Consider the following 18,948-nt stretch of genomic DNA (forward strand, 5'->3'; position numbering starts at 1 on the left):
AGGTTGGGCTGCTTTTACAAATGTGGGATCGGGGAAGAATACAGGTGAAACCCAGGGGATCTACTTGATGTCTCCTTGCCCCGTTTAAACTGTGAATGGACACCTGGAACAACTCTGACATGACAGATGGATCATTACCAATGGATTAATTCCTTCAGGAATGAATATTTAAGTCACACCAAGACCCATAGAGGGAAAGCTAATGATGAAAGGGATTTATAATGGCTAGTAGAAGAGGGAGAAGATGAATAGCACTGTTTCAGATATTGGAATCTACTAGCGAACAGAATAAACTCATTGTCTTCATGGTTACATTCTAGTGTGGAGACAGAGTATACACACACACACACATACACACACACACACACACACACACACCCAACCACATAATGAGTCATAAGTACTATGAAGAAAAATAAGAAATAGAGAATGATGGTTTTGCTTTTTTAGAATGAATGATCATGGCAGAACTCTTTGTAGGGATAATATTTGAGCTGAAACCTGAATGAAATGAATGAATGAGCCAGGTATGTGGATATCTGGGATTGGGTCATTCCAGTCAAAGGCAACAGCAAAAGCAAAAGCCCTAAAGCATGAACACTCTTCGACATGTTTGAGGCAGGGCAAAAAGGTTAGACAATAGGATAGTGTGAGAAATAAGGTCTGAAAGATAGGAGAGGAGTCAGATATTGTGGGACCACCTTGTGGTCTATGGAAAGGACTTTAGGGAACTCATGTGACTGAATCATAATTTCATCCAGCCACATTTTGCCATTTTATCTATAAGTATATTGTGTTAAATGCCTTGCTGAAATTAAAGTCACTATGGTATTCCATTTCCCTTATCTAAAAAACTATTCTCTTATTTCACCTGTTAACTATTTCAACCTGTTAACTAATTTCACCTGTTAACTTTTCTGTAGTTCCTCTAATTCTTATCTTTTTAACAATACTGAAAATTTTCCAATTTGAGTCATCCAAACATCTTTACTGCTTTCCATACACTTAAAGATTTTCCTAAAAGTGGTTATGAGAAAGCTTGCATTAGCTTAGTGCATAATTTATTTGAACCTGGAAATGTGAATACATTTAACAGTTAATGACATTGCCTGCCCTTTAGTTAGGGTCTCAACTTCTCTTCTGTCCAGTTTGAAGACCACCTTTCTTGTTGGAGATGAAGGAAACCAAGTGTTTCCCAAATAGCACACTAACCACATCCCTGTTTGCTACTTTTGTTTTTCTAAGCATTTTTTCCCCCATGAGCTTTGGTCCCTTTTATGTTTTTACCTTTCCTGTGATTGTTCTTACAGGTTTATATTACTCATTTGTGCCTTTCTTCATTTCTTTTTCTCCTTTTTCTATCTTTTCACATTTTAAAAATCTAATTTAGTCAGAGTGTTCCCTGTGTTGTACCTCTGGTTTATTCATATGGCTCTATTTTCTTTGTCATTGAATTCTCATACTTGTATGATAGAATTTTACTTTTTAGGATTGCCCATAATCACTATGCTATTATAGTCTTTGGTCATGAAATCACAGTTATAATTTTGAACTTTCAGAAATCTGCTTTTTAGCTTACAGGGTCTGCGGTTGACTGAGCTCAGCCTCTCTTCCCTTACTATTAACAACCCCAATCTGACATTACAGTTTTTCTTCCTTAGGTTCCTTTTACTGCCAAATGTCAATCACCTCAACTGTGCTCTTCAGCCTTAAAGAGCAGAATGCTTTGGTTGGAAATAATCTGATTTCAACCACCTTTTGAAGACTATGAATCTTCCCAATTTTTTAAACTTAGTGGTTCTCAGCCTTGGGTGCACATTAGATTTAATTGGTCTGGATTGGGGACAAGGCAGTCAGATTTAGGACTACCATTGTAACGGAAAAGGAAGCTGCACAGAAATTTTTGTATTACCCAGGTGATGAGAAGGTTTTTTTTGTTTATTCATTATCATGTTTTTAATATTTCCTCTTATTATAAGATAGTTTTTCCCACCCACTCTTCATTATTCTTTTTTCTTGGTTCTGTCTTATAGCCCAAATATATCTTGCCAGTAATGATCACAATTGTCATTTTTGTTTTCTAGATCAGCTTTATTGAATTGAAGTATAAGGCATGTGACCCATAATTTAAATTTTTCTACAAATGACCTTAAAAAAGCATAAAAAACAGGTGAAATGAACCTTCATAACATGTCGTTTAACTCACTATATCTAAAAATGTTATAATTTCATCATGTAATATATAATTTATTAGTGAGATATTTATACTCTTTGAAAGCTGGTGTATATTTTACATTTATAGCACATTTCACTTTGGACTAGCCATATTTCAAATGTTCATTAGGCATAGGTGGCTAGTGGCTACTGTTTTGCACAGAGTAGGTCTGAATAGTTGTCCGCATTATTTTCCCTTAAAATCTGCTATAGAAAATGCCTGTTGATTTGTTCTTTTGTCATGACTTTTTCCTAATTAGAATTAATCCTTTATCTTTTCTCACATAGCACTTTGTTTTATACTTCCATCATAGCATTTTTATTTCCTATTGTTTTTATTATATTATAATAATTGATTGGCCTGTGTGTCTCTCCAACTAAATTGCCAGGTGTTCGAAGGCAGATTTTGTGTACTGTATTCACCTTTGTGGCATCTTTCCCCATCCTCAGCAGTTATCATTGCTTTCTGAGATAGTAAATCATGCAATAAATGTTTATGGAATTGAATTGAATACAACCCATCTCGTGGTTTGTGTACATATTACAGAGGGTTAGTAACTAACTAGGAATGTGGTCGGTATTCCCTCAAGAATAAGGAGACATTCCATTTTCAAACATCTAGCCACAAGTCAAGATAGTGTACGTTCTGTTCTGATTTTGTCTACTCACATATGTGTAGCTCTTCTTCTACCAGATGTACCATTTGAATTTCTTTTTATGATTTTCTGTTATGTAGTATTTATTCCTTTTGTTTCAAATTCAGCTTTGCCTTCAATTATACTTATAGATGACTAGCCAGGTAGACTTTGATTTCTAAAATTGTTTTGCTAGTTTATGTATGGTTCTTAAAGCTTTTCACCCAACAGTAGTATTTGTTCCTAAGAAATGGACTGATGATGGAAATCAGGTACAATATCATGTTAACAAACTTGATTAAATTGCAAGGTTGTTGCAATTTTTATTAAAATAAAAGCTCATAGATTGGCTCTATGTATGTAGGGTATGTGTGGACTCTTTCTGCCTGTAAAGGATTTTCTATCTTCATCTTCCAGATCTGTTTGTCAAATCATCTCTCTCACCTACACTTCCACCGATCTCTCTAAGACAGGGCTAAGTAAAGACAGATTTTTGTCATGACAAGAGCACAAAGTGACAATAGATTTTGAGTAGTATATAAGTTGAAGCTACTTTGTAAATACTCTGAGTGACAAATATTGAAAAAGTACTGCCAGCTTTAATGTTAGAGGAAGTTGTAAGTTTTCTAAATATTGACTTGACAATTACCAGCCTATTAGATGGAGCTAGAGCTTTTGTGATTTGGGAGGGGTGGCAGCGGTGACGGTGGTATACTGCTTCTCACCTTTGATATGTGACTTTATGTAATCGGTGTCCCAAAATCAAGAACACTATTAAGAAGGCATTGATTTTTTCCCTGCTGATTATAAATGAAACAGCCAGAACTGAAGCATGCCTGCTTTTTGTGATTGTACTAAACTAGGGTTTTCTGATTTCTGTTTGTGTTGGAAAATACCATGGAGGTTTTCATGCAGAACACTTGCTTTACTGAAAGTGGTAGCAGGGTTTCCTGCTTTGCTGCCTGTGAAATAAAGATCATATTAGCTCCTCCTACCATGAATACCAGCTGCTGCGGTGATCAGCCAGTAATTCTGTTAGAACTGCACAGGAGATGTTGGTCTACTCAGTGTAAGGGCAAAAAAACAATTTCTGCTTCTTACCTTCCTGCCAGCAGCCAACAGGGAGGCCTAGGGTATATTAGTGCATTTTTACACTGGCATAGGGCCCTAGAATTGGATGCACTGAGTCTTTTTTTGTTTTTAACATCTTTATTGGAGTATAATTACTTTACAATGGTGTGTTCGTTTCTGCTTCATAACAAAGTGAATCAATTATACATATACATATGTTCCCATATCTCTTCCCTCTTGCGTCTCCCTCCCTCCCACCCTCCCTATCCCACCCCTCTAGGTGGTCACAAAGCACCGAGCTGATCTCCCTGTGCTATGCGGCTGCTTCCCACTAGCTATCTATTTTACGTTTGGTAGTGTATATGTGTCCATGCCACTCTCTCACTTTGTCCCAGCTTACCATTCCCCCTCCCCATATCCTCAAGTCCATTCTCTAGTAGGTCTGTGTCTTTATCTTAAATGCACTTAGAATACAGGTTTTGACTGCTTCATAGGAGACATTCCAGACATATTTATGCTCAGCAGAACTCTGAAGTTTTTATTCTTATTATCATGGTACTGTGGTCTTTCTGCTTGTTTCTTTTATCTGTGATGTTAGAACTCTTCCAAGGCCACAAATAACTCAGATAAGTTCAACTTGTGCTAACCTCTTTACATTAATGGAACCACTTTACTGAAATCCTAAGAAAGATGTTGAAACTCAGGATATGTCTGTACAGGCCTGGTAGAATGGAAAGCCACAGTGCTTTCAATAGCCAGTCTATAAAAATCTTCTTGCTACAAAATCAAGGTTTATTTTACTTCTCAATTTTCTTTTCTCAGTGAACCCATAGTTGTGGTTAACTCATTTATCTGAAAGTAAGTCATTTTAAATGCTGTTGGAAGTTTTCATAATGTCCAGAAATAAATTATAACATAAAATCCAATGATTTTATTATGTTACTCATGTTTATAATTCCATCATTCTGGACCACTGATTTTTAATTGGAAATTTTGGATACTTTCTTCCAGAGTTAGTAGTGGAAGAAACATAGCATTTGGAGGCAAAAGACAAAAATCTGAGTGTAAGTGTTAGCTTACTATGTGGTCCTATATCAAGTCATTTAAGCTCTCTAAATCCCCATTTTCTACATCTGATACCATAGGTAAGTATAGCTGCATACATCCCAGCAATATTACTGAGACGACCAAATGTGATATATATCATATCATTTGTAAATTGTAAAGGGCTATTAAAATGTTGGTTATCATTTTTATTATTCTACAACCCACCAACAGTGCAAGAGGGTTCCCTTTTCTCCACACCCTCTCCAACATTTATTTTTTGTAGATTTTTTGAAGATGGCCATTCTGACTGGTGTGAGGTGATATCTCATTGTAGTTTTGATTTGCATTTCTCTACTGATTAGTGATGTTGAGCATCCTTTCATGTGTTTATTCGTAATCTATGTATCTTCTTTGAAGAAATGTGTATTTAGGTCTTTGGCCCATTTTTGGATTGGGTTTTTTGTTTTTGATTTTGAGCTGTATGAGCTGCTTGTAAATTTTGGAGATTAATCCTTTGCCAGTTGATTCATTGGCAAATATTTTCTCCCAAAATAAGGGTTGTCCTTTCGTCTTGTTTATGGTTTCCTTTACTGGGCAAAAGCTTTTAAGTTTCACTAGGTCCCATTTGTTTATTTATTTATTTTTCATCCATTTCCCTAAGAGGTGGATCAAAAAGGATCTTACTGTGATTTATGTCATAGAGTGTTCTGCCTTTGTTTTCCTCTAAGAGTTTTATAGTGTCTGGTCTTACATTTAGGTCTTTAATCCATTTTGAGTTTATTTTTGTGTATGGTGTTAGGGAGTGTTCTAATTTCATTCTTTTACATGTAGCTATCTAGTTTTCCCAGCACCATTTGTTGAAGAGGCTGTCTTTCCTCCATTGTATATTCTTGCCTCCTTTATCAAAGGTAAGGTGACCATATGTGCGTAGGTTTATCTCTGGGTTTTTTATCCTGTTCCATTGATCTATCTTTCTGTTTTTGTGCCAGTACCATACTGTCTTGATTACTGTAGCTTTGTAGTATAGTCTGAAGTGAGGGCACCTGATTCCTGCAGTTCTGTTTTTCTTTCTCAAGATTGCTTTGGCTATTCAGGGTCTTTTCTGTTTCCATACAAGTTGTGAAATCTTTTGTTTTAGTTCTGTGAAAAATGCCATTGGTAGTTTGATAGGGATTGCACTGAATCTGTAGATTGCTTTGGGTAGTATAGTCATTTTCACAATGTTGATTCTTCCAATCCAAGAACATGGTATATCTCTCCATCTGTTGGTATCATCTTTAATTTCTTTCATCATTGTCTTATAGTTTTCTGCATACAGGTTTTTTGTCTCCCTCGGTAGGTTTATTCCTAGGTATTTTATGTTTTTGTTGCAATGGTAAATGGGAGTGTTTCCTTAATTTCTCTTTCAGGTTTTTCATCATTAGTGTATAGGAATGCAAGAGATTTATGTGCATTAATTTTGTATCCTGCTACTTTGCTAAATTCATTGATTAGCTCTAGTAGTTTCATGGTAGCATCTTTAGGATTCTGTATGTATAGTATCATGTCATGTGCAAACAGTGACACTTTTACTTTTTCTTCTCTAATTTGGATTCCTTTTATTTCTTTTTCTTCTCTGATTGCTGTGGCTAAAACTTCCAAAACTATGTTGAATAATAGTGGTGAGAGTAGGCAACCTTGTCTTGTTCCTCATCTTAGTGGAGATGGTTTCTGTTTTTCACCATTGAGAATGATGTTGGCTGTGGGTTTGTTATATATGGCCTTTATTATGTTGAGGTAAGTTCCTTCTATGCTTACTTTCTGGAGGGTTTTTTTATCATATGTGGGTGTTGATTTTGTTGAAATCTTTTTCTGCATCTATTGAGATGATTGTAAGGTTTTTCTCCTTCAATTTGTTAATATGGTGTATCACATTGATTGATTTGCGTATATTGAAGAATCCTTGCTTTCCTAGGATAAACCCCACTTGATCATGGTGTATGATCCTTTTAATGTGCTGTTGGCTTCTGTTTGCTAGTGTTTTGTTGAGGATTTTTGCATCTATGTTCATCAGTGATATTGGCCTGTAGTTTTCTTTTTTTGGGACATCTTTGGTTTTCATATCAGGGTGATGGTGGCCTCATAGAATGAGTTCGGGAGTGTTCCTCCCTCTGCTATATTTCGGAAGAGTTTCGGAAGGATAGGTGTTAGTTCTTCTCTAAATGTTTGAAAGAATTCTCCTGTGAAGCCATCTGTTCCTGGGCTTTTGTTTGTTGGAAGATTTTTAATCACTGTGTCCATTTCAGTGCTTGTGATTGGTCTGTTTATATTTTCTACTTCTTCCTGGTTCAGTCTTGGAAGGTTGTGCTTTTCTAAGAATTTGTCCATTTCTTCCAGGTTGTCCATTTTATTGGCATAGAGTTGCTTGTAGTAATCCCTCATGATCCTTTGTATTTCTGCAGTTTCAGTTGTTTCTTCTCCTTTTTAATTTCTAATTCTGTTGGTTTGACTCTTCTCCCTTTTTTTCTTGATGAGTCTGGCTAGTGGTTTATCAATTTTGTTTATCTTCTCAAAGAACCAGCTTTTACTTTTATTGATCTTTACTATTGTTTCCTTCATTTCTTTTTCATTTATTTCTGGTTTGATCTTTATGATTTCTTTCCTTTTGGTTACTTTTGGGGTTTTTTTTGTTGTTGTTCTTCTTTCTCTAATTGCTTTATGTGTAAGGTTAGGTTGTTTATTTAGGTTGTTTCTTGTTTCTCGAGGTAGGACTGTATTGCTATAAACTTCCCTCCTAGAACTGCTTTTGCTGCATCCCATAGGTTTTGGGTTGTTGTATTTTCATTGTTGTTTGTTTCTAGGTATTTTTTTATTTCCTCTTTGATTTCTTCAGTGATCTCTTGGTTATTTAGTAGTGTATTGTGTAGCCTCCATGTGTTTGTATTTTTTACGGACTTTTTCCTGTAATTGATATCTAGTCTCAGCATTGTGGTTGGAAAAGGTACTTGATACGATTTCAATTTTCTTAAATTTACCAAGGGTTAATTTGTGACCCAGGATATGATCTATCCTGGAGAATGTTCCATGAGCACTTGAGAAGAAAGTGTGTTTTGTTGTTTTTGGATGGAATGTCCTATAAATATCACTTAAGTCCATCTTGTTTAATGTGTCATTTAAAGCTTGTATTTCCTTATTTATTTTCATGTTGGATGATCTGTCCATTGGTGAAAGTGGGGTGTTAGAGTCCCCTACTATTATAGATTCTTGCTGTTCATACTGAGAGTTAGTAAATGTTGTTGAATAAGTGTTTCTTCATTTGCTATAGGTTTTTCAGACAATATCCAGAGACTTAAATTTTTAGTTTTTTTTCTAGATTTCATCATTTATTGTTGTTTCGTTAGGGAGTTGGTTCATAGAGTTCCTTAAGCTGTCATTTACAAGTGGCATGCCATTGACTTTTTGTTTGTTTGTTGTTTTGCGGTATGTGGGCCTCTCACTGTTGTGGCCTCTCCTTTTGCGGAGCACAGGCTCCGGACGCACAGGCTCAGCGGCCATGGCTCATGGGCCCAGCCACTCCGCAGCATGTGGGATCTTCCCGGACCAGGACATGAACCCGTGTCCCCTGCATCGGCAGGCAGACTCTCAAGCACTGCGCCACCAGGGAAGCCCGGCATTGACTTTTTAAATAATCCATGCTAGTTTTTTTTTTATTAATGTACCATATTCCAAATTTGTCTGATTTATTTCTTCATGCTGTGTCATTTTATACTTAATTGCAATTAATATAATTGCTGATACATTTCCTTTAGTTGTATTGCCTTCTCTAAGATAGCATTTTCTTTCTCTTTCTCTTTCCTCTTTTGGATTTGAGTATTGTCCTTCTCTAATAATTTGCAAAACCTTGCTTATCTTCTTTTAAGGTTTATCGTAGAATTTAGAATTCCTAGGTTTTATGCTTATCTTACCAAAGTCTAAAGTAATCAATGCCCATACTTGTTTTTTACAGTTACAAGGGTTGAAGAATACTTTAACTTCACTCATCCTCTCCTGACTTACCTTGTATTATCTTTTAGTACTGTATTTTTGAATCCTGCACCTGTTTTTATAATTGTGTTTTATAGTTAGTATTTATTTAATTTCAACCACAAATTTATTACTTTTTTCTCTTAATTTCTTTTTGTGTTTTATTTTTTAAATATTTATTTATTTATTTATTTATTTGGCTGCACTGGGTCTTAGTTGTGACATGCAGAATTTTCGTTGCCCCGTGTGCGATCTTTGTTGTGGCACGTGGGAACTTTTATTTGCAGCATGCAGAATCTTTTTAGTTGCAGCATGCAGAATCTTTAGTTGCGGCATGTGAACTCTTAGTTGTAGCATGCGGGATCTAGTTCCTCAACCAGGGATTGAACCCGGGCCCCTGCATTCGGAGCACAGAGTCTTACCTACTGGACCATCAGGGAAGTCCCCCTTTTTGTATTTTAGACCCTCCACTTCATTTATTTTTTCTTTCACATACAGGAGAAGATATTTGAAAGGTTTGAATTTCGTTTTGTGAAGTCCTGCTGGGGGCATACTTTCACAGTTTTCGTTTGTCTGAAAATATTTGTATTTTTATCTTGTTCCTGAAAGGTATTTTCACTGGGTAAAAAAATATAGGTTGAAAATTTTCTTTCAGCATATTAAAGATGTAATTTCGTGGTCTTCTGGCTTCTGTTTAATTTCTGAGAACTAATCTATAAATTAATGGTCACCCCTTTGAAGACAGTCTCTCTTGTCTTTCTTGATGCTTTTAAGGCCATGGGGCTTTTTTGTTTGTTTGTTTGTTTTGGTTTGGTTTGGTTTGGTTTTATGTTCTGACATTACACTGTTTTGCATCCAGTTTGGGGTTTGTCTTTTCTTCCATTGGATATGCTGGACTTTTAGAATTACAGATATTTTAAATTAGTTCTTAAAAACTTTCTAGCATTATCTCTAACTATTGCCTCTGCCCCATTCCCTCTTTCACCTCTTCTTCCATAACCCAAATTACCTGTTTGCTATACCACCTCACTCTTCCTTCCATGTCTCTTAACTATTCTTTTACATTTACCATGTGTTTCATCTCCATGTTACATTATAAATAATTTCTTTTTACTTTACTAAGTGTTTAACTGTCTTCAGCTGCATCTAGTCTGCTGTGAAGCTCATCCGTTGAATTTTAAATTTTATAGCTTTTACTTGTAGAATTCATATTTCAATTTAGCTAGTGTACTTTTTTTTCTTTTTCATTACCATTTCCTGGTCCCTTTATTTTCTTCCAGTTAAAAACCTTTCATCATTGTAAAAATAGTCGTTATATATTTTGTGTCTAATTCTAATATTAGAAATTTTGCTGAGTAGTTTCTGCTGTGAGATGTTTCTCCTGTGTTTTGCTTATGGTATTTTGTTTTCTTGTATGCTTAGTGATTTTTGAATGGGATAGCTTATTTTCCTTTCAAAAAGGATTTTTTGGAATTCTTTGAAGCTTAATATGAAGGTATGCTCTTCTACATAGGATTTATATGTATTTCTGCCCAGCCTCTGGGAGGTCAAGGCAGTTTGCATCCACTCTGAACAAATTTACAGTTTGAGGTTAGTGGACCACCCAGCTAAATGCTGATTTGTACTGCAAATCTGTATGAGGGCCAGCTTGTGGTTACAGCTTCTCAAGGATCTTTTTGCCTTGTACCTCTCTGCTGAGACCTAAGATATCTTTTTCTTGAAATTCCCTGAGGTTATTTTGTATGTGACTCCCTTACACTGTAAAACAAGAATCTCAAATTCTCCAAGTTTTGTAAATGTGTACTTTTGCCCTCGGGGAAAAAGTAGTTTCAGTGGTCAGCTTACTAGGGTTTTTCCCCCTAGATTTTAGCCTGATAAATCCTATTGTGCCTCTCTTTGAGGTTTTTAAGATATTTTTACTCTTTTTTCAAGCATAAAATATATATTTTTTTAAGTAGACATATCAGTCTGGATACCTAACTCCATTATTGGGGTATCATTTCCCTATGCCTTTATTTTGTAGTATATATCTTAGAACACATGAATCAGAATCACCTAGAGATGTTTATTAAAATTTCAGATTCTGATAGCCAACCTCAAGCTTACTGAAACAAAATCTTTAGGATGGGGTTGTAGTATATGAATTTTTGTGAGGTTCTGTAAGTGATCCTAATGCATACAGAAGTTTGCTTTTATTTGTACTTTTAGTCCTTATCTAGTATTTTTTATTGTACGAGCCTGATATTTAAATTTATTGTTTTCTGTACTTGTCCTAGTATCATATGTTGAACAATACAATATTTTCGTATCTATTTCATATGCCAACTTATATTTATAGTAGGTGTGTGTGTGTGTGTTTATGTAGATCTGTTTCTGGCCATTGTATTTTGGTTTATTGAGCTGCCTATTCATTGAGCAATACCATACTGGTTGTTTTTTGTTTTTTTTTTGGTGGTACACAGGCCTCTCGCTCCTGTGGCCTCTCCCATTGTGGAGCATAGGCTCCGGACGCGCAGGCTTAGCAGCCATGGCTCACGGGCCCGTCCGCTCCGTGGCACGTGGGATCTTCCTGGACCGGGGCAGGAACCCCTGCCCCCCGCATCAGCAGGCGGACTCTCAACCACTGCGCCACCAGAGAAGCGCCCATACTGTTTTAATTATTGTATCTTCATGATGTGTTTTACTACATGATAATAAAAATTTTTTCATACTTTTTATTATTTTCTCCCCCACTAAAAAGTATACAACATTACTATAGTTGTGCCTGTTTTCTTGCTTCAACAGTGTTCAGTGACTTTGTAGAATTAAATAAGTTTTTCCACAGTTTTTGAAAGTTTTTTTTTTGGACTTATCTCCTACTGTACTTTTTCCATATGTACTTATGAAGTCCTTTAGACTGAGGTACTTAATGTTTGTTTTGCTGACTCTTTCTTCACAAAAAATTTGTATTTTAATTTTATTGCTTAGCATGGCCATTTTTTCCTCTAGATATATTTCTGCCCATTTTTAGAAATTGAAGTGGAGTTATTTATGTTCTCTACAGAGCCATTATGAATACTCCCAAGTTCAAGGGAACTCTCTTAAGTTTGATAACAATTACTGATTATAAAACTTGTTTTCACTTGGGAAATCCCACTGAATCACAGCCTGTAAAAGCTGGATGCTACCTGAAGATATCATATTGTCCATCTCTATAATTTTACCAAAGAGAAAACTGAGCGCTAGGGTATAGGAATGACTTATCCATAGTCATCTAATGAATCAATTCCTGAGGTAAAATCAGGATGTATTTCTTGTAGCTTAGAGCTCTTTCTCTTACCATTGTCTGCTATATCATTATTCCATTGTATTTAAGTATTATTTTCATTTGTTTGGTGGGCCTAGTTTGTTTGTTTGTTTTTTGCTAGATTGGAAGTTCCTTAAAGGCAGCACGCATTTTTTGGTATAACTCATAGCCCTAATATTGTGCTTGGTGCTTATTAAGCACCTAATCAGTATTAATAGATGTTGGTAAAAAACAAATTGTTTCATTAAACAGATGTCAACTTGGGGTTGTTTCCTTGTGGGCATCATGGTTATAACTGTATGGAAAATGGCATCTAGTGGTTGGTTTCTGTATTACAGTTGCCTTTTTTTCTTGAACTTAGTACTGGAGCCATTATCGTAACCTAGGTGGAATAAATAGAATATAAATTAAATTTTCAAGTTGAATTCAAGCAGATTTTTCTGTAGATATCAACGGGCTACAGGAGAGAATGGGAAAGGAATTTTCTACATCTCCAAGCAAAGATGTGAAGAAGCCAGAAGTTGTCTTGGTCATAAGGGAGGATTGATCTTGCCATAGGCTGCTATCTGTGCCATAGGTGGAATCTGAATGTTGAACGTTCTGAGGAGAGCATCTGAGCTTTAGAGTTCCTATCAGCCATGTGGCTGAGAGGGTCTTAGTGCTCTGGCCGGGCATCAGGCCTGAGCCTCCAAGGTGGGAGGGCTGAGTCCAGGACATTAGACCACCAGAGACCTCCAGGCCCCACATAATATCAATCATCAAGAGCTCTCCCAGAGATCCTCATCTCAATGCTAAGACCCAGCTCTACTCAACGACCAGCAAGCTACAGTGCTGGACACCCCATGCAAAACAACTAGCAAGACAGGAAAACAACCCCACCCATTAGCAGAGAGGCTGCCTAAAATCATACTAAGTTCACAGACACTCCAAACACACTACTGGCTGTGGTCCTGACCACCAGAAAGACAAGACCAGCCTCATCCACCAGAACACAGGCAGCAGTCCCCTCCACCAGGAAGCCTACACAACCTACTGAACCAACCTCACCAACTGGGGGCAGACACCAAATATCATGGGAGCTACGAACCTGCATCCTGCAAAAAGGAGACCCCAAACACAGTAAATTAAGCAAAATGAGAAGAAAGAGAAATACTCAGCAGATGAAGGAGCAAGGTAAAAACCCATCAGACCAAACAAATGAAGAAGAAATAGGCAGTCTACCTGAAAAAGAATTCAGAGCAATGATAGTAAAGATGATCCGAAATCTTGGAAATAGTATGGAGAAAATACAAGAAACATTTCACAAGGACCTAGAAGAACTAAAGAGCAAACCAACAATGATGAACAGCACAATAAATGAAATTAAAAATTTTCTAGAAGGAATCAATAGCAGAATAACTGAGGCAGAAGAACAGATAAGTGACCTGGAATATAAATAGTTGAAATAACTACTGCAGAGCAGAATAAAGAAAAAAGAATGAAGAGAATTGAGGACAGTCTCAGGGACCTCTGGGACAACATTAAATGCACCAACACTTGAATTATAGGGGTCCCAGAAGAAGAAAGGGACTGAGAAAATATTGGAAGAGATTATAGTTGCAAACTTCCCTAACATGGGAAAGGAAATAGTCAAGCCCAGGAAGTGCAGAGAGTCCCATACAGGATAAATCCAAGGAGAAACATGCCAAGACACATACTAATCAAACTATCAAAAATTAAATACAAAGAAAAAATATTCAAAGCAGCAAGGGAAAAACAACAAATTAACATACAAGTAATCACCATAAGATTAACATCTGAACTTTCATCAGAAACTGTACAAGCCAGAAGGGAGTGGCAGAACATATTTAAAGTGATGAAGGAGAAAAACCTACAACCAAGATTACTCTACCCAGCAAGGATCTCATTCAGATTTGATGGAGAAATTAAAACCTTTACAGACAAGCAAAAGCTGAGAGAGTTCAGCACCACCAAACCAGCTTTACAACAACTGCTAAAGGAACTTCTCTAGGCAGGAAACACAAGAGAAGGAAAAGGCCTACAAAAACAAACCCAAAATAATTAAGAAAATGGTAATAGGAACCTACATATCGATAATTACCTTAAATGTGAATGGATTAAATGCTCCAACCAAAAGACGTAGACTGGCTGAATAGATACAAAAACAAGACCCATATATATGCTGTCTACAAGAGACCCACTTCAGACCTAGGGACATATACAGACTTAAAGAGAGGGGATGGAAAAAGATATTCCATGCAAATGGAAATCAAAAGAAAGCTGGAGTAGCAATTCTCATATGAGACAAAATAAACTTTAAAATAAAGACTATTACAAGAGACAAAGGACACTACATAATGATCAAGGGATCAATCCAAGAAGAAGATATAACAGTTGTAAATATTTATGCACCCAATATAGGAGCACCTCAATACATAAGGCAAATGCTAACAGCCATAAAAGGGGAAATTGACAGTAACACAATAATAGTAGGGGACTTTAACACCCCACTTTCACCAGTGGACAGATCAATCAAAATGAAAATAAATAAGGAAACACAAGCTTTAAATGATACCTTAAAAAAGATGGACTTAATTGATATTTATAGGACATTCCATCCAAAAATAACAGAATACACTTTTTTCTCAAGTGCTCATGGAACATTCTCCAGGATAGAGCATATCTTGGGTCACAAATCGAGCTTCGGTAAATTTAGAGAAAACTGAAATCTTATCAAGTATCTTTTCCGACCACAACACTATGAGACTATATATCAATTACAGGAAATAAACTATAAAAAATACAAACACATGGAGGCTAAACAATATGCTACTAAATAACCAAGAGATCACTGAAGAAATCAAAGAGGAAATAAAAAAATACCTAGAAACAAATGACAATGTAAACATGACGGCTCAAAACCTATGGGATGCAGCAAAAGCAGTTCTAAGAGGGAAGTTTATACCACTACAATCCTACCTCAAGAAACAAGAAACATCTCAAATAAGCATACTAACCTTACACGTAAAGCATTTAGAGACAGAAGAACAAAAAACCCCCAAAGTTAGCAGAAGGAAAGAAATCATAAAGATCAGATCAGAAATAAATGAAAAGGAAATGAAGGAAACAATAGCAAAGATCAATGAAACTAAAAGCTGGTTCTTTGAGAAGATAAACAAAATGGATAAATCGTTAGCCAGGCTCATCAAGGAAAAAAGGGAGAAGACTCAAATCAATAGAATTAGAAATGAAAAAGGATAATTAACAACTGACACTGCAGAAATGCAAAGGATCATGAGAGATTACTACAAGCAATATATGCCAATAAAATGGACATCCTGAAAGAAATGCACAAATTCTTAGAAAAGCACAACCTTCTGGGACCGAACCAGGAAGAAATAGAAAATATAAACCGACCAATCACAAGCACTGAAATTGAGACTGATTAAAAATCTCCCAGCAGACCAAAACCCAGGACCAGATGGCTTCACAGGCGAATTATGTCAAACATTTAGAGAAGAGCTAACACCTATCCTTCTCAAACTCCTTCAAAATATAGCAGAGGGAGGAACACTGCCAAACTCACTCTATGAGGCCACCATCACCCTGATACCAAAACCAGAGTTGTCACAGAAAAAGAAAACTACAGGCCAATAACACTGATGAACATAGATGTAAAAATCCTCAACAAAATACTAGCAAACAGAATCCAGAAGCACATTAAAAGTGTCATCCATCATGATAAAGTGGGGTTTATCCCAGGAATGCAAGGATTCTTCAATATACAGCAATCAATCAATGTGATACACCATATTAACAAACTGAAGAAGGAAAACCATATGATCATCTCAATAGATGCAGAAAAACCTTTTGACAAAATTAAACACCCATTTATGATAAAAACTCTCCAGAAAGTAGGCATAGAGAGAACTTACCTCAACATAATAAAGGCCATATATGACAAACCCACAGCTAACATCATTCTCAATGGTGAAAAACTGAAAGCATTTCCACTAAGATCAGGAACAAGACATGGTTGCCTACTCTCACCGCTATTATTCAACATAGTTTTGAAAGTTTTAACCACAGCAATCTGAGCAGAAAAATAAATAAAAGGAATCCAAACAGGAAAGAAGAAGTAAAACTGTCACTGTTTGCAGATGCCATGATACTATACATAGAGAATCCTGAAGATGCTACTAGAAAATTACTAGAGCTGATCAGTGAATTTGGTAAAGTGGCAGAATGCAAAATTAATGCACAGAAATCTCTTGCATTCCTGTACACTAATGATGAAAAATCTGAAAGAGAAACTAAGGAAACACTCCCATTTACCATTGCAAAAAAAAGAATAAAATACCTAGGAATAATCCTATCTAAATAGACAAAAGACTTTTATGCAGAAAACTATAAGACACTGATAAAAGAAATTAAAGATGATACAAACAGATGGAGAGATATACCATGTTCTTGGATTGGAAGATTCAACATTGTGAAAATGAATATACTACCCAAAGCAATCTACAGATTCAGTGCACTCCCTATCAAACTACCAATGGCATTTTTCACAGAACTAGAACAAAAAATTTCACAATTTATATGGAAATACAGAACACCCTGAATAGCCAAAGCAATCTTGAGAAAGAAAAACAGGACTGGAGGAATCAGACTCCCTGACTTCAGGCTATACTACAAGGCTACAGTAATCAAGACAGTATGGTACTGGCACAAAAACAGAAATATAGATCAATGGAACAGGATAGAAAGCCCAGAGATAAATCTACGCACATATGGTCACCTTAGTTTTGATAAAGGAGGCAAGATAATAAAACGGAGAAAAGATAGCCTCTTCAATAAGTGGTGCTGGGAAAACTGGACAGCTACATGTAAAAGAATGAGATTAGAACACTCCCTAACACCATACACAAAAATAAACTCAAAATGGATTAAAGACCTAAATGTAAGGCCAGAAACTATCAATCTCTTAGAGGAAAACATAGGCAGAACACTCTATGACATAAATCACAGCAAGATCCTTTTTGACCCACCTCCTAGAGTAATGGAAATAAAAACAAAAATGAACAAATGGGACCTAATGAAACTTAAAAGCTTTTGCCCAGCGAAGGAAACCATAAACAAGACGAAAAGACAACCCTCAGAATAGGAGAAAATGTTTGCAAACGAAACAACTGTCAAAGGATTAATCTCCAAATATACAAGCAGCTCATGGAGCTTATTATCAAAAAAAAACCCAATTAAAAATGAGCAGAAGACCTAAATAGACATTTTTGCAAAGAAGGTATATAGATTGCCAACAAACAAATGAAAGGATGCCCAACATCACTATAATCATTACAGAAATGCAAATCAAAACTACAATGAGGTATCAACTCACACTGGTCATAATGGCCATCATCAAAAAATCTACAAACAATAAATGCTGGAGAGGGTGTGGAGAAAAGGGAATCCTCTTGCACTGTTGGTGGGAATGTAAATTGATACAGCCACTATGGAGAACAGTAAGGAGGTTCCTTAAAAATAGAACTTCCATACAACCCAGCAATCCCACTACTAGGCGTATACCCTGAGAAAACCATAATTCAAAAAGTGTCATGTACCACAATGTGCATTCCAGCTCTTTTTACAATAGCCAGGACATGGAAGCAACCTAAGTGCCCATCGACAGATGAATGGATAAAGAAGATGTGGCACATATATACCATGGACTATTTCTCAGCCATAAAAAGAAACAAAATTGAGTTATTTGTAGTGAGGTGGATGGACCTAGAGACTGTCATACAGAGTGAAGTAAGTCAGAAAGAGAAAAACAAATACCGTATGCTAACACATATATATGGAATCTAAAAAAAAAAAAAAAAGGTTCTGAAGAACCTAGGGGTAGGACAGGAATAAAGACGCAGACATAGAGAATGGACTTGAGGACACGGGGAGGGTGAAGTGTAAGCTAGGACAAAGTATGAGAGTGGCATGGACATATATACACTACCAAATGTAAAATAGCTGGTGGGAAACAGCCGCATGGCACAGGGAGATCAGCTCGGTGCTTTGTGTCCACTTAGAGGGGTGGGATAGGGAGGGTGGAAGGGAGATGCAAGAGGGAGGAGATATGGGGATACAGGTATATGTATAGCTGATTCACTTTGTTATAAAGCAGAAACTAACACACCTTTGTAAATCAATTATACTCCAATAAAGATGTTAAAAAAATAAAAATAAGTCTATTTAACTCTTAATGTAGTTGGTATATAGTACTAAAAGCAGAGTATATAACCTAATCACCTATGTATAATAAATAGTGGCTATATAACTGTTTCAATTAGAAATGTCAAGTTCACATCTGTTATTGGAACAGTCTTTTGCAATGTGCATGAGAAATTTCCCCCAACATCAAGCCCCTGTAGTTTGCTGTTATAATCAGGAAAAGGAGTTTCAGTATGAGGGTGACTTCGAGTTGCAGCTGAGTGGGTTAGGATTTCTAACCAGAAGGACAAGGTTAGTAGTTTGTTAAGGATTGGGGAAGGTACACTGGTAGTGATTGGAGTAAAGGAAAGCGCGGAATGATGGGACAGAGGCTATCGTACATTTTAATTCATAGTCTCCCATGGCTGAACATTGATAAACATTATTTGGTATTTACATCACATAAAAATTTCTCTTATTTGATGAGAAGCG

General features: G+C 36.3%; 1 protein-coding gene across 5 annotated transcripts in view; it reads left to right on the forward strand.

The window, feature by feature from the left end:
- Positions 1 to 18,948, forward strand: part of COL4A5 (collagen type IV alpha 5 chain) — a 223,845-nt gene that overhangs the window by 82,647 nt on the left and 122,250 nt on the right. The gene's annotated exons all lie outside the window — the stretch shown is intronic.

This window comes from Monodon monoceros, unplaced genomic scaffold (genome assembly GCF_005190385.1).
Source record: "Monodon monoceros isolate NGI ecotype Baffin Bay Population unplaced genomic scaffold, NGI_Narwhal_1 Super_Scaffold_22, whole genome shotgun sequence".
NCBI classification, from domain to species: domain Eukaryota; kingdom Metazoa; phylum Chordata; class Mammalia; order Artiodactyla; family Monodontidae; genus Monodon; species Monodon monoceros.